Below are 17451 nucleotides of genomic sequence, written 5' to 3' on the forward strand. Positions count from 1 at the left end.
TGTGTGTGTGTGTGTGTGTGTGTGTGTGTGTGTGTGTTTGTGTGTGTGTGTACCCTCCCGTGTTTTCCCAAAGAGGACAGACAGGGACAGGGTGTGGAAAAGAAGGGGAGAACTGTGAGGAAAGTGAGGGGAGAGGAGAGGAGGAGAGGGAAGGGGAAAGGGAAGCAAGGGGAAGCTGAGGGGAGAGAGAGAAGGGGAAGGGGAAGCAAAGGGAGGCTGAGAGGGAAGAGAGGGGGGAGGGAGGAAGGCTGATGGAAAGTGAGGAGAGAGGAGAGGGAGGAAAAGGGGGGAGAGAGGAGGGAGGGGAAGGGGAGGTGAGGGGAAACTGAGGGGAAAGCGAGGTTGAGGCTTGTTGGGGAAGGCAAAGCGAGGGTGAGACTGAAGGTTAGGTTTGGTTAGAGTGTCGAGTTGTGGTTATACATTCGGTTAAGAGAAATGAGGTCCTATATTGCTTAGTGTTTTCTTTCGTCATGAGTTTAAAGGTGGTGAGCGTGTTACTGTTACTTTTTATTATTCTTTCTGCTTCCTTGTTCTCTTTTTCGCATTTTTTTTTTTTTTTACAACAAAGGAGGCAGCTCAATGGCACACAAAAAAAGAAAACGATAGTAAAGGATCAAATACAGGAGGAGGTGTCCTGATACCGAAACAAATCTAATCGTGTCTCTCTGAATTTTCTTTGGTTCCGCTTTTATTAGTTTTTCTCGCCACTTTCCTCCTTCTTTATATCGTTCTTTAGTGTTGTTATCTCGTATCTTCAAGGACTTCGAACGTCCACGGCGGACAAACTTATCTTCCGCCGTAATATAAAAATGTCTCCCAAAATATAAATATCGACAAAAACACTCATTATCCGATACCTCGAAAAAATGAGGCTTAGGAACCGAAAGAATAAGAAAAAGATGGTGAATGCGGAACATCTGATTTGAATTCCGTCTTATGTAAAAAAAAATAGAGATAAGAATTTTCTCAAGATTCACAGCGCTAGTGGACTAATTTAAGTGTCCTTGAAGCCGGAGCTTAAAGGAGTGGGAAGGCGGGGATCAAATAAAATGTTGGATTAACTAGATCACCGTGGGAGAGAGAGAGAGAGAGAAATAACGAGATAAGAGATAACAAGATGGAGAAAGAGAAATAGAAATAGAAAAAAAATGAAAAATAGAGAGTGACAGGAGAGGAAGAGCGAGATAAAAAAAGATAATCATATACAGAAATAGATACAAGGAGAGAGAAAAAAAACGCAGACAGAGACAGAGAAACAGAAAGAGACAAGCAAAGAGGAGTAGCTTAGAATTTCCCCGTCGAGTGTCCTTCCTTAATCCTTCATATAAGAAAGTCCTGAATAAAAGTGGAAGACTGAAATGTAGAAAATGTCCTAATTGTGCGCGAGAGAAAGAAAAAGCAGTGAAGGGAGAGAGAGAGAGAGGATGCGAAGATTATAACGGGAATTGTGTGAGCGGGAACTGATTACGCAGAGAGAGAGAGAGAGGGAGAGGGAGAGGGAGAGGGAGAGGGAGAGAGAAGAGGAGAGGAGAGAAAAGATGGGATATAGTAAGTAACGAGTATAATAGGACTTGTAGCTCGTGGGTATAAAGTTACAGGAGATGAAGAGCGAGAATACAGATGTAAAAAAAGAGGTGTACATTACGGGAAAAGTAAGGATAGAAGGAAGATATAAAGTGGCATGTCTGGACGTGTATATTTTTCATGTTTCAGTGTACGAAAAAAAAAAAAAAATGGAGTAAACTAGCGAATGTGGTTTTATATTCTGCTTTTTTTTTGTCCCTCTCACTTTCATATTTTCTTCGATTCCACTTCCCCCTCCTCGTCCTTTTCCTCCTCCTCCTCCTCTTCTTTCTCCTCGTTTTCATCACCACCTTAGATTTTTTTCCCCTTCTTTATCTCCGAGCTCCTTTCCTTTTTACAGTCTTCAGCGTACATGGTGTATATTTTTTCTTGTTTGACGCGTTTTTCCTACCTTACCTTATGTCAGTCTTTCTTTTCTTTCATGATAATCTATTTTTGTCTTCTTCTCCTCTTTCCCTTTTTTGGTTCCCCGCTTCATGTTCCTTCCGTTCGTATAAAAATAATCTCACATCCTCCTCGCCCTTTTGCTATCATATTTTTCCTTCACATTTTCATCTCTCCTTCTCTCCTGCCTTTCATACTCATTTCATTCTGTACTCTTTATTTCCTTCTTTTTCTTCCTTTTTATTTGCTGTTTGTTTTATTATTTTTCCTATCAGTATTTCTCTTCAACCATTTTCCGTTAGTCAAGATTTATTTTTTTCGATATACTTTTTCTTTTTTTTCTCTTCCTTGCCTTCTTTTTCTTTCTTTTTTTTCTTCTTCGTCTTCCTCATTCCCATTTTCCTTTTTCATCATCCTACTTTCTTCCCTTTCTTTCTCTTTTCCTCCTCCTTTTCCTTCTTTCTCCTTCCATTTTTGTTTCTTTCCTGTTTTTTTCTTCCATTTATCTTTTCTTTTTATTCCTTCTTTCCTTCCTGCCCTCCTTTTTTCCTTCCTTCCCTCCTTCCTTCTTTCCTTCCTTCCCTCCTTTTTTCCTTCCTTCCTTCCTTCCTTCCTTCCTTCCTTCCTTCCTTTTTTCCTCCCTTCCTTCTTACTTTTATTCTTCCTTCCTTTCTTCCCTCCTTTCTTCTCGTTCCTTCTCTCGCGCTCCTTCGTCCCTTCCTTCCAGCAGTCCGCCTTCCTTACCCTTTCTTCCCCTCTCCTTCGCCTCCTTAGTTCCCTTCAGCCCTGGGTGAGAGCAAGCCTTGGCAGTCTTCATCAATCATGTCTCTCCCTCACTCTCCCTCACTCTCCCTCCCATTTTTCTCGCCCTCACAGGTGTCCTCAGCATTCTAATCCTCCCTATGAAGTGAGGAAGGGAAGGAAAGAGAGGCGGGAGTGGAGGGAGGGAGAGAAAGCGAGAGGGAGAGAGAGAGAGGAAGGGAACTGAAAGAGAACCTGTCAGCGAGGGTGAAGAGATCTGAGATGGGAGGGAAGGAGAAAGAGGAAGCTGCGAGAGAGAGAGAGAGAGAGAGAGAGATTGACTATTTATTTTTGTACTATTCAAATCACGAAATATATCTCGCTCTTGTATAAATGTTAGCTCAGATAAAACATGCTGTTATATATTGACTTTTGTTTTTGCTGTTTGAAGGAAAAATGAACAAAAGTGAAGTTAATATTTGCTCTCCCCTCAGGTGCTGCTTTCCCGAGGTGACCAACAGATGGCTTCGGTAAGTGAGCATTCAACAGTTTACATTCTCTTACGTGATTATTTTTTTTTTACAGCAGAGGAGACAGTGCAAGGGCGTAAAAAGAAAGCAATAATGAAAAAAAAAACGCTACTTACTGCTGCATAGAGTAGTGTGGCCAAAAAGAGAAATCAAAACCAATACTCAAATACCAATCTATCTAACTATATCTATCTAACTATATATATATCTGCCTATCTATCTCTATCTATCTATCTATCTATCTGTCTTTACCTATTTGTTTATTGCCGTTAAGCAGTGATATTTTTTCCCACTATTTGCTCTCTAATGCAAAACTAATTAACACACTCAGTAATACGTTGCCTAAAAGGATTTGTATATGTACTTTCAATAACACTGATTTGTAATTATATTACACGAAAAATAATTGATGACTTCGTAAATATTTCACCGCGTTACTTCGTATTATACATTTTTTTTTTTTACCGCATTTATTTTCTTAATCACACACACACACACACACACACACACACACACACACACACACACACACACACACACACACACACACACTCACTCACTCACTCACTCACTCACTCACTCACTCACTCACTCACTCACTCACTCACTCACTCACTCACTCACTCACTCTACCCTTCCCTTCCCTTCCCTTCCCTTCCCTTCCTACAAAACAATGAATTACTGACGTGACATCCAATATGAACTTCCACATTTGGCAAAACAGCAATACACAACCTGTACTTGCATCCGCGTCAGGGTCACCTCCAGATGGAACGCGTGACCTTTGACCTACAGGCAGAGGTCAACCGCTATTATTGGGAGCCAGATGAGGAGCGAGTATTTAGAGATTCATTTAGGACGCGGCTAGGCATGGATGCAAGGAGAAGGTCAAGAGGCGGAAAAAGAGGAGGAGGAGAAGATCAAGAGGAGGAAGAGGAGAAGAGGAGGAGGAGGAGGAGGAAGAGGAAATGGTGTTGTAGAATTCATTAGAAACAGACAATATTACATCAAGTTCCGTTAAATCTACAATAGCTTCCCGCTGCATGGGTATCAATGTTGTGACGGCATCTTTTTCCGCCAGTTCAAAGAGGGCTAGGAAAGGATTTGTTGGCGATTGCTTCAAAGCGAATTTTCTTTTAGCGACGTGAGCTATTGGATGATATGTTTCTCTCTCTCTCTCTCTCTCTCTCTCTCTCTCTCTCTCTCTCTCTCTCTCTCTCTCTCTCTCTCTCTCTCTCTCTCTCTCTCTCTCTCTCTCTCTCTCTCTCTCTCTCTCTCTCTGTCTCTGTCTCTGTCTCTGTCTCTCTCTGTCTGTCTGTCTGTCTATCTGTCTCTTTTCTTAAACTTATACACAACGCCATTGTAATATTCCGCAGATGAAAGTTAGGTTATCTTGTTTTGGTGTTGCGGTGGTGAAGTTGGCGGCGGAAGTTCTCTCGTGGGCATCATTATTGTTATTATTACCATTACAAATATATTTAATCATCGTCGCAACTATGATGATATTGCTTCTAAACGTAAAGGAAGAGTTCAAGCAGTAAAGAAAGCGTATGAAAAAATGACCAAGCAAAATGACAAACACAGCCGTATACACCGCGAGCCAGATTCCGTGCAGACAAACAGGCAGTCTCGGCGGGAATGAGAGATAGTGAGAGACAGGAAATATTGGCCATCTACTGAGAAAGAGACGCCGTGCCTGCAATCCAATACCGGGACACGGGTGACAAAGGCGGACGAGGCGACGAGAAAAACAAAGGCGACGGTGCAAACTGAAATTGAAAGAAACAAGAAGAAGAGTACACGAACAACGGCAGCAACAATAACAACGGCAACAACAGCAGTAATAGCACGGGCACTTAACAACAACGGCGACAACAATATTCACTCACTTTACTGTTATTACTAATGCGCCAGCTGCTGTTGTCGCTACTGCTGCATTTGTTCCCGTTCCTACTGTTTTTGGCTACTACTACTACTACTACGACGACGACTACCACCCTAACTATTACTGCTACCAATACGACTACTACGACTACAATTATTACGACTACATAAATGTGTATACCTGATCAAATACGTATAGAGGAGTTATCAGTGTCGTCTGTGTTTATCTTAATGAAATTCGTCTTGCTATGTATCTGGGAGTGTGATGGAGGCTCCTTATAAAAAACACTCTCGCCTCAGCTGACGCGTGCAAAGAAACGGTCAGTCAGTTTGTCTCACGTATCTCCAGGAAAATGTTGTTGAAGGGGTGTTTGGAAAGGGGGGAGAGACGGACGTATGGGTGTGTTGGAAAAGGGCAACATTTACTTACTAAGAAAAATATGTAGCGTGTATGTAGGTGGAGAAGGTGAATGTGTGGTGCATGTGGAGGAAGCCTGCGTGGGTAGGTGGATGAGTTGGCAGTGAAACGCATTTAAAGCTTTATAGTCCGTGAGCACCAGAGAGAGTTTGTGTTTTATGTTCGTGACGGAACCACAAAACTTAAACTAACCATTTGTATTCGTTGTTTTCGTCTAGTAATGAAACGGCGGGGACTAAGGTATTTGTAGGCTCGCTCTTTCTGTTGTATGCACGAGTCTTATTTTTTGCTGATATTTTTTGTGTACTTCTCTATCCTGTATATTTGTTCTTATACCCGATAAAAAAAAAAACAAGCGTGCATATATTTACTTGATATGGATGCGGAGTTTTCTTCACACAATATTTTTTCATCCTTTTCTCCACATCGTCAATAAAGTTTCAATTCCCCATTTTCTGAAACACGCTTATTTTCCTTCCCTCATCTCCCTCCTTTCTTTACTTTCTTCTTTCTTACCTTCCTTATTCCTTCCCTCCTTTTCCCCCTCCGTTTTCCTTTCGTCGTCCTTTCCCTCTTTTCTTTCCTTCTATTCCTCTTTTCACTTAATTCCTTCTTTTCCTTTCATTTCGTCTTTCCTTCCCTCTCTTTCCCTCCCTACTTCCTTACCTCCTTTTTCACTCCTTTTCCTTAATTCGTGTTTTCCCTCCTTTTCCTTTCTTCCCTTTTTTCCTCCGTTTTCCTTAATTCCTTCTTTTCTTCGTTTTATCTTCCATCTTCCCTACGCTGCTTATTTTTTTCTATCTTCTTTCACTTCATTTTCCTTCCTTGTTTTCCTTCTATCCCTCCTTTTTCCTCCTTTCTTTCCATTCTTTTCTTCCTTTCTTCCTTCCTTCCTTCTTTACTTCCTTCCTTCCTTCCATCATTCTCTCTCTCCTTTTCCTCCCTTACTTCTGTCCATCCTTTGTCCTTTTTCTTTCTCTTCTTTTCTCTTCTTTACTTTATTCCCTCCCACTTCCCGCCTCTTTCTTTCCATCGTTTTTCCTTCCTTCCTTTTTCCCTCATTATTCCTTTCCTCCTTTCCTTTGCATTTTCTCTCCATCCTTTTTTCCTTCCTTCCTCGTTCTTTCATCTCCTTACTTTCCCTTTTTTCCTTGTCACCTCTCCATTTTTCCCGTCCTTCTTCCTCTCCCTGTTACTTCTTTCCCTCTTTTTTTCCCTCTTTATCCTTCCCTCTATCCTCCATTCCTTCATTCCTTCATTCCTTTATTCCCTCCTTCCTTCCTTCTTTCACTCATTATTCCTTACCCCGTTTCCTTGCATTTCTCTCCATCCTATTTTCATTCTTTCCTCCTTCTTTCACCTCCTTTTTTCCTTCCTTCCTCGTTCTTTCATCTCCTTACTTTCCTTTTTTTCCTTGTTACCTCTCCATTTTTTCCGTCCTTATTCCTTTCCCTGTTTCTTTTTTCCCTCCTTATCCTTCCCTCCATCCTCCATTCCTTCCTTCCTTCCATCATTGGCAGTAATCGATGCGGGCCTCCGAGTGGCTCAAGGGAGTGCCCGTGATGGCCCGAGTGCCTCAGGGCCTTGGGGATGCCACGACTCATCTCTTGACATTAATGGCCCCAGTTAATGGCTCATGAAATACCCAAACCACTAAACCCACCTGCTTTTCCTCCCATTCCTATCCCCCCCTCTTAACCCCCGCCCCTCCTCCCCTCCCCTTCAATCGCTTCTCCCTCCTCCCCTAACCTTTTCTATCCATTTGTTTTCTCTCCATGTTGTCCCTTTTACTCCTATTCCTCCTCTTCCTCCTCCTCCTCCTCCTCTTCCTCTTCCTCTTCCTCCAAGTCTTCCTCCCCCTCCTCCTCGTCCTTGTGTTCGTCCTCGTTCTCCTCCTCCTCCTCCTCCTCCTCCTCCACCTCTTCTACTGCCTCTCGTTTCCTTGCATCTCGTATTTCTTCTCTCAACCTCCTTTCTTTTTTTTTGTCTAAACGTCCTCTTTCTTTATCACATTCTCTTTCTCTCTCTCTCTCTCTCTCTCTCTCTCTCTCTCTCTCTCTCTCTCTCTCTCTCTCTCTCTCTCTCTCTCTCTCTCTCTCTCTCTCTCTCTCTCTCTCTCTCTCTCTCTCTCTCTCTCTCTCTCTCTCTCTCTCTCTCTCTCTCTCTCTCTCTCTCTCTCTCTCTCTCTCTCTCTCTCTCTCACCATCTTTCTTCACAGTTGTCAGGTGATAATTTTCTCATTTTCCTTACATTGTTTTCTCTTTGCTCACTCACTCTCTCTTTGCTCACTCACTCTCTCTTTGCTCTCTCTCTCTCTCTCTCTCTCTCTCTCTCTCTCTCTCTCTCTCTCTCTCTCTCTCTCTCTCTCTCTCTCTCTCTCTCTCTCTCTCTCTCTCTCTCTCTCCTTGATTGTTTTTATTCCTTTTCTTCTCCCTTTTCTTCCTATTTCCATCCTTCCCTTTCCCTATCGTCGCATGAACCGTTCCCTTTCCTCCTCTCTGCATTCCGTGTAAATCCGTCCTCTTATTCTCTTTATCTCTTGCTATTTTCCTTTTATATTCTTTATCTGTGTTGCTCTTTTCCCTCTGGTTTATGTTGCTTTTATTTTTCCTTACGTTTTATCTCCTTTTTCCAGTGTCCGTGTGTGTGTGTGTGTGTGTGTGTGTGTGTGTGTGACCCTCATTCGTTGTACACTCGTTTTCTTTGCGTCTCTCCACCACCTCCATAAAATGTCTCCTCCTCTTCCTCCTCCTCCTCCTCCTCCTTTTCCTCCTCCTTCCTCCTCCTCCTCGTTCTTCTCTTCGTTCTACAAGCCGACATTCTCTTTTTCCTTTATGTACACTTCCTCTTTCAAATCCTCGCACTTTTTCTCTACTCTTTCACAACTAGCTCTCTTTCTCCCTCTTTCTTTCTTTCTCCCTCTCTCTGTCTCCCTTCATTCGCTGTTCACACACGTTTCGCTACCCACTCTTTTCTCCCTTCTCTTTCATTTAGCCCCGTCCTCTCCACGCCCCTCCTTTCCATTCCTTCTAATTTTTCACTGTTAAGTCTGGCCATTTTTCGTGTTTTCTTCTCTGCCATCGAACGCAGCTCTTCTTTCTCCCTCCTGCACCTCCTCTTCCTTCCTTACGCCTCTCCCTTGTTCCTTTCCATCCTTCCTTTCTCCTCTTCTCTATTTCACTTTCCTTTTCCTTTTCTTTGTTTCATGTCATTTATTTTGTTTTCTTCTTGTTTTTTTTTCTTATGTTCTTCCTTCCTTCCTTCTCTCCTTTCTTTCTTTCTTTCTTTCTTTCTTTTTTTCTTGTCTCCCATACACACTTTCTCCTCCCTCCTCTCTTTCCACTAATGCTTCTCTCTCTTCACCTTCCTCCTTGACCTCCATTTCATTCCCATTCCTCCTCCTCCTCCTCCTCCTCTTCCGCCATCACCATCACCACCTCTCCGCCTTTCACACCTTCCACACTGCATGACATCCTCTGGTCTCTCGGGCATACTTGTCCTTCCTAGGCTCCAACATTTACTTGGACGGCCACAACCATTGACTTGCCCTGAGGTCACACACACACACACAGACACACACACACGTAAGGGAGGCTGAAATACGAGTTGACTTCACGGTTAGGAATAGACACGTTTTATACAGGAATGACACGCGTAAGGCCCCGTTCTCAGTCTTGCTCGTCACGCTCGTCGGTAATTTGTCGCAGAATGTCTTCCGACCCGACGAGGTGCAGCACGTCAACTCTTCGCTAATTCATATTTGCATCAATAAAATCCCGGAGTGACGTGACGTGACTTGCGGCAACGTACTGCGCTCTGATGATGCAAAGACACCGACAATTTGCTCGTGAGGGTGTGTGTGTGTGAGTCTGAAATGATGGAGGTCGTGTACAAGGGTAGTCGGTGATGATAAGTGATTTTTTTTCTTTTGTTTAATATTCCATGTATGTTGTTGACTAAGTGCTTTATATATATGTAAGGGGAATCTCCAGAAAGAGTAAATATGTATACTCAGAACAATTGCAACAAATCCCTCACTAAAACCGAGAATAAAGGAGAGGAGGCGGTGGCTGAGTGGTTTGCGTGCCGGCCCCGCATTCACCGCGTTGTGGATGATGCTAGTTCGAATCCGCCGCTACCATCTGGGATTTTTCAGTCACCGCCGAGTGGCCTAAGACTACCGACATGCTGTCCTGAAGTCCACCTATCGACCCGGACTCCAGAGGAATCTGTCCAAGTGAAATCAAGAATGAGCTCGGGGGGGGGCCTGAAGTCCACCTATCGACCCGGACTCCAGAAGAAACTGTCCAAGTGAAATCAAGAATGAGCTCCGGGGGGGGGGGCAGCATGAGCCAAGAATAATGGCGTCACCATAAAGAAAAATTGCCTGCGCTATGACGGGCTCGGGCCGACCATCAGGCCCCTAATAAGGAATAGCCTACCGGCGCTATAGGCCATATGGAGAAAAATACAAGACTGAACTGGAATGCCTTCAGAAAACAAAGCAACGTATTGGGACGCTCTCCACCGGTGTGGTATAAGCGATGCAATTGGATGAGAAAACATGTAAAATAAATGCCATTACGTACGTATTAAAACTAAAATAAGTGACAGTGGCCAGGACACGTATGTAGGAGAGAGGAAAATAGATGAACCAAAAGTGACACACTGGAAAATAACTGACATAAAAGACCAAATTGGAGGCGCATGACAGAAACGAATGGAGTTCTGGGCAGAGGCCTATGTCCTGCAGGGGAACGATACAGACTGCTGCTGCTGCTGATGAGGTAGACATATAGATAGACAGTTTGATAGTTTGACCGATTAATTCGAAAATATTTAGCCCGATGGATAATTGAAGATAGATAAACGTTTTTCCTGGACTTAGTTTTCTTTTGTGTCTGAATTGTTACAAAACTTTCTTTCCCATTATGCAAAGCTTTTCAACACTGGAAAATACTGTTGGGAGCTACGTCGTTGATTGACTCCCGGGGCACTTTTATTTCCTGTCATGTAACGTTTTAGTCAGATCTACGTTTTGATACCTTCCCGTCATTTCAGTTTGGTTTGCATTTCATTAATGAGACAGAAAACTTTATTACATCAGGATTCCGTAACAATTGCTGCGTGTCATAAAGAGTAACAATATCATCACTAACTTACCTCCGAGACTCGTGAATATCTTTTGTTTTATTTGATATTAGCGACACTACAGTTAGATTTCATCGCAGAAATATTTCCCACAAACTTAACTTATATTGTAACTTTTCAACGTTTAAGTATGGTTTACATTTATTTATTTATCAGTAAGGAAAGGTAGAAAAATATAAAAAAAAGAACAAAAAGATTCCATTACAGCTCTGGCGGTTTTCAAAATGTAACAAAAGCTTCATTATCTCATTTTTCCGGGCGTCGTGAGCAATGTTTTCTTTATTTTGTTGTTTCAAAGAAGCTACAATTAAACTCCATCACAGCAGTATTTTCCTCTCCCGAGTATATTTAAAGTACTTTTATCATGTTTCCATTTTTATTATTCTCCACTCCTTTTAGTATGCTTTGCAGTTACTCTGTATCACTAACGAAAGGTAGAAAGGTAAAAGAGTCGAACAACATTAGGAATCCGTTACAGCCTCGGCCCTTCATACAATGTGACAAAAACTGCATTAACATTATTTTTCTGAGCATCGCGAGTAACATTCGTTTTATTTGTTATTAAAATCACTACAATTAGGTCTCATCGCCGCAATATTTTCCTCTTGCGAGCATAATTAAGATACTCCTACTTTAATTATATGTTTTTTTTCTGAATTTCATTCGCGTAAATATGATTTGTATATTCTTATTAGTAACAAAAGGTAAAAAACAAGTATGTACCAGACGAATCCATTACAGCCTCAGTGCCTCATACAGTGTGACAAAAACTTCATTACCTTTTATTCTTTTTTTTATTTTTAGCATCGTAAGTAATGAGTAATGTTATATTATTTATTATTATGGACACTACAATCAGGTTCCATCCCGGCAGTATTTTTCTCCCGCGAGCAAGTATAAGGTCATCATATTGTTTGTTTAATTACTTTTCAGTCTTTTCAGCTTGGTTTGCAATTTTTATACCCGTAAGGAAATGTAAAGAATATAAAACAAACACATTTATTCCATTACAGCCTCAGGGATTCGTACAATGTGACAAAAATTTCATTAACTGATTTTTTTCCGAACCCTGAGTAACGCTTTTTATTATTTTCTAAAGGGCACTACAATTACATAGGTATCATTGCAGCAGTATTTTCCTCGCTCCAGCACAAATAACGCACTTTCATCATCGCGTTAGTTTGTTCATTTACTTCTCAGTCTTTTGAGTTTGGTTTGCATGTTTTTTTTTTACCAGTGAGAAAAGGTAAAAAAAAATTTTTTTAAACCACATTAGGATTCCATAAGAGCCTCAGGAAAGAGTAACAAAAACTTCATTACCATTATTTTTCTTTTTCATAACCTTATTTATTTGTTATTATATTATGATTATTGCTTACCTAAATTTTTCTCTCTCTCTCTCTCTCTCTCTCTCTCTCTCTCTCTCTCTCTCTCTCTCTCTCTCTCTCTCTCTCTCTCTCTCTCTCTCTCTCTCTCTCTCTCTCTCTCTCTCTCTCTCTCTCTCTCTCTCTCTCTCTCTCTCTCTCTCTCTCTCTCTCTTCCTAATCCTTATACTTCTATTACGTTTCATCGCAGCAGTATTATAATTTCGAGGCCATATATAAGGTACTTTCATGATGCATATATTTGTTTTTTTGTTATTTTTTCGTGTCAGTATTTCCCCTGTTTTGTAATTCAATTTTTTTTTAGCAACGAAGGGTAAAAAACAAACAAACAACAATAGGAATCCATTACAGCCTCGGCGCTTCATACAACGTAACAAAAACTTCATTATCTCTTTTATCTTTCTGAGCATCGTGAGTAACGCTTTTTATTTGTTGTTAAAGGCACTACAATTAGGTTTCATCGCGGCAGTATTTTCCTCGCGCGAGCAGGACTAGTGGCGGGCGGGGGACACTTTGACACTCTCATTAATGAAATTAGTAAAAAAGGAAAATAAAACGATGCCGCGCGGCTTTAAATAAAACTATGACGTGTTTCACAGACGAGGACATGTTACGACGCGGACTTAATTGAACTTTTTTTTTTGTGTGTGTGTGTACTGTTTTTTTTTTCTTTGTTTACATGTGATTAAACGGGACTTTTTACTTTCATTTTTGTTCACGTGGATTTAGCGGCTCGTTTGGTTTTCATTTTCGTTATTTGTTGTGCTGGCCTTGACCTAATTTCTATGCCACATCCAACACACACACAAAAAAAAACACGCTTACAAAAACACAAACACAACTACACACATACAAAAAAAAAAAATCACATACGAAAACGCGCAATCAAAAAACAAACAAACAAACAAAAATATCACACAAAACACCAAATCACAACACACACACACACACACACACACACACACACACACACACACACACACACACACACACACACACACACACACCGGATATATAAAAAAAAGAAACCATCCCTTGAAGCTCCCGAACACAGCCGTCGTTTTAATTTCATCATTTTGACACTTTGTAGCTTTTCTTTTCACCGTTTCCAAATACTTTTCAGATTTCAATTATAAAACGAAAATCAATCACGTAACTGCGGGACTTTAATTCATCTTTTTTTTTTTGTTTTATCATATGTAGATTTGTTTATTTAATTAGACCGTAAACATTTAAGGATTTTTTTTTCAATATTATTTTTTTTCCAGTATTCAGTGACCTCAGCTTGACCTTGATATGAAAAACGAATATATATAAAACCTAACCATCTGACGCTGGGCCCAAATTGACCTTGTTGATTTTCAAGGCATTTCTTTTATTGCTTCCTTTATTTTTTTGAAACTGCAATTAACGGGACAATATTTTTTCTCTTATTTGTCTTTTTTTTTCCGTGCGCGTGTTTCATGTTGCGCGGCCTTTTGATGTAAAAACATTAAAAGAAAAAACAGCAGCTGTTCTGGCCCGTAATGGGAAGGATGAAGGAAAACACAGATGCGTGAAAAGCTGGTGGACAGGGCGACACACACACACACACACACACACACACACACACACACACACACACACACACACACACACACACACACACACACACACACACACACACACACACACACACACACACACACACACACACACACACACTCACTCACTCACTCACTCTATAGTCAGTCGATCTGTTGAAGTTAATAGATTTTTGGGGTGGTAAGCGATCCAACACTACAAGGCGTGACCGTGACCGTGTTTCCACCTGGTTCAGCCCATTCATAGGTGCCGCAGAGGATTATTTGCGTTATGTTTACCTAGCACAAAGACCTACCTATGCTTATTCAGTTGTTGGCTCGTAATTTGTACAGCCTTTTTTTGTAATATTTATTTTCTTGCCTCCAGCGTGATGGGATATGTATTTTTCCTCACATATTGAAAGGTGATTTGATTTTGCTTTATGATGACAGTATACTTTTAATTATTTAGTTGTCAGTTCGTCACGTGATGGGATTAATTTCCGTTTCAATCGTTGTTTCTTTTTTTTTTCACCCTGACGTAATGGCATGATTTTTTTATCCTAGAGGTGAAGGTGATTTGATACTATTCGTCTTCTGATAACCTAATATGAATAATTTATGTTCATTCAGTTGCCTATTTCTTATAATTAGATTTTCGACCTTCTCTTTGCACTTCGTTATTTTTTTTCTCACAATGTCGTGATGCATTTTCCCTTCGTATGCAAGACAGGTAATTCGTAATGTGCGGCATTGTTTACCTGACACAAGAACGAGTCATGTTTATTAATTTCTCACTCAGTCAGATATATTGGAGCATTTTCTTCTTCTTCTTCTATCTAATTAACAGAGGTGAAGGCCACCCGATATATCCATCTCAGTTACCTCACAAATGATACTTTTATGCTCATTTCTCTGTTGGTTCATCGTAATTATTGAATCTTTTTCTTTACACGCTTTTTCCGTCCAGTGACGCGACATTTTTTTTATTTTCGTTGTTGACGTGAAAGATTTGTCTGTGATTCCTGTGCACGATAATACTGAGTAAGTTTGTAAGTTAATCTCTCAGGCTCGATATATTCTTTTCTCATGGCTTTCTTCCTTTTCCTTCTTATTTCCTTCCGTTTCATATCACTACCGTTTTCATTCTCCTATTTCCTCTTTTTCCTGCCTTCCGTTTCATGTAACACTATACCTATTTTAATTCCCTTATTCCCTCTTTTTTTTTAACTGTCTAATCTGTTACTATCCATTTAAAATGTTCTTCGTTTATTGCATCAGTATTCTAAGCTCCGTTTTACCAGCACTTTATATTCGGTCTACATTCATTTTTACTTTTTTTTCTATTAATTTCATCTTCTCTTTCATTTTCTTCCTTACCATTTTCCTTTTCATCTCCATTCTTTGACATCTCATTTTTTCCGTCCTTCCACATTCATATTCACTATTTTTTCTATTAATTTCAACTCTTTCATTTCCTTCCTTACCATTTTCCTTTCTATCTCCATTCTTTGACATCTCATTTCTTCCATCCTTGGCTGGCTCATCCCTCACCTCTCCTTCACTCCATCATCTCTTTCGTTCTTTCCTCTCACTATCTTCAATCTTCATCATTGTATTTCTTCCTTTCATCTTTTTCCTTCTCCCCTCCACCCTTCATCCGTCACTGTTTTCCCCCCCTTTTTTTTCTCCGTCACCCCTTCCCCTTGATCCCCTATTCCCTCTTTACTTCCTTGCTCATCTTCACTTTTTTCCTTTATTAATTATTGCTTTCCTTTAATCCTCTTTTCCTCATTATCTTCCTTTCTTTCTCCGATATTGCCTACCTTCATTTTTCGTTAATTTTCTCCGTTCCTTCTCCTTTCCTCACTGCTTTTCTTTTTCTCTGTTCTTTGTCTCACTCCCTCACCTCCTTCTTTTCCCTCTCTCTCTCTCTCTCGTCCTAATCCTTACTTTTCCCTCATTGCCTACCATCATTGTTTTTTTGCTTCCATTCGTCATTGCTTCCCTTTTTCGGTTCTCCGTCTCACTCCATCTCTTCCTTCCTCAATCTCTCCTTCCACCTCTTCTTCAAAGCAGCTTCCATCCACCCTTCTCCTCTCATTTTTTTTGCCGCGTTTTCGCCACCTTCCCACCTCACTCACATCCCCCTTTAACTACTTTTCTTTTATTCCCTCACATACTTCCTTAGTCTCATCCTTCCATCTCTTCTTCAAATCTGCTTTCCTTTACCTTTCTTCCCTCATTTCTTCAGCTCTCCTTTTCTCCACCTTCCAAAATCACTCACTTTCTTCCCTCAAATATTTCCCATTCATTCTCTCACTTTTTTTCCCTCAGTCTCACTTATAATTTCTTCTTTAAATCTGCTTCCCCTAATCATTCTTCCATCATTTCTACATCACTCCTTTTCTCCACCATCTTACCTCACTCTCTTTCCTCCCGCAAATTCTTCCCTTCCATCTCTGTCTTCACTTCTGCATCCCCCATCCATTCCTCCTCCTTCACTCTCTCCCCGTATTCCTCCTCTTCCCACCCCTCCTTCCTCCTCCTCTTGCTCCCCCCTCAACGCATAATTTCCCCGTGAAGCCCCGCGACAGCCCTTTATGCAGATCAGGGACTGGCGAAGCTGACGTTTGTATTCACAGCCCTCAGGAGATGTCGAGAGGCTGTGTGTGTCTGTGTGTGTGTGTGTGTGCGTGTGCGTGTGCGTGAGAGAGAGAGAGAGAGAGAGAGAGAGAGAGAGAGAGAGAGAGAGAGAGAGAGAGAGAGTGTGTGTGTGTGTGTAATGCCAAGCGGTGATACAAGATGGAAAAAAGTAAGAGTTAAACAGCTTTAGTCTCCTCCGGTCAATCACGTAATGGCAATCATGGAAAGAGAGAGAGAGAGAGAGAGAGAGAGAGAGAGAGAGAGAGAGAGAGAGAGAGAGAGAGAGAGAGAGAGAGAGAGAGAGAGAGAGAGAGAGAGAGAGATTTACATAGATTTACATAGAAAATCAGACCACACAGACCCCATGGTCCAGACTTGGTGGTCTGTCCTAACATGCTTGGCTTTCATTTACTAGAGAGTCGAGACATTTTGCCCGACGCGATTCAAGTTGATAAAATAAATTGATGTGAAAAGTATAAAAGGACACTTAGATTGGATGAAAAAAGAATTACAAATGTCTTTTTTGTTTTATTAGAAATTAAAGTAGCGAGTGATAAATTCTATTACACAACTTTTCTCTTGTTAGCCATACATATAGTATCAATCTGTCCAAAAGGTTTATATTACTAGTAGGGGCAAGTATAGGTACGTATAGGTTAGTGCTGAATAACAAAGATCAGTGTGATTTTCTTTGATACATAACAGGGAAAAGAGTTTGAAGTGAAATTCGTATGATGTAAATGTTTAATGTGTGTGTGTGTGTGTGTGTGTGTGTGTGTGTGTGTGTGTGTGTGTGTGTGTGTGTGTGTGTGTGTGTGTGTGTGTGTGTGTGTGTGTGTGTGTGTGTGTGTGTGTGTGTGTTAAAGCGCTATGAATTGCCTACTTGTACGAGCCAGGAAGTAATCGTAAAATGAAGAGAAAATCACAGTTAGTGTCGTTCCAGAAAAATAAAAAAGAAACGAATAACTTATTATCTTACAAAAGATAAGTTTGTTTCACAGAAGCAGCCCGAGCGATACCATTCGTTCTGAAAATATCACAATTCATATGAAATAAGATGTGAATAAAATACCACCGGAACTTTTATAGTGAAGGAGAAAACGTTCACAAACGAAACAGTTATTACCTCTTCAGAGAACAAAAATGTATGGGTCATTTTTTTTCGT

The 17451-nt window shown here is 40.8% G+C and overlaps 1 long non-coding RNA gene across 2 annotated transcripts in view; it reads left to right on the top strand.

The window, feature by feature from the left end:
- The window catches only part of LOC127008979 (uncharacterized), a 123660-nt gene that overhangs the window by 30876 nt on the left and 75333 nt on the right, over window positions 1-17451 (top strand). For both annotated transcript variants that reach the window (XR_007761497.1, XR_007761496.1), the window contains exon 3: window positions 3204-3239. This is a non-coding gene — a long non-coding RNA (uncharacterized LOC127008979). The remainder of the gene's footprint in view (window positions 1-3203; window positions 3240-17451) is intronic.

This window comes from Eriocheir sinensis, chromosome 39 (genome assembly GCF_024679095.1).
Source record: "Eriocheir sinensis breed Jianghai 21 chromosome 39, ASM2467909v1, whole genome shotgun sequence".
NCBI classification, from domain to species: domain Eukaryota; kingdom Metazoa; phylum Arthropoda; class Malacostraca; order Decapoda; family Varunidae; genus Eriocheir; species Eriocheir sinensis.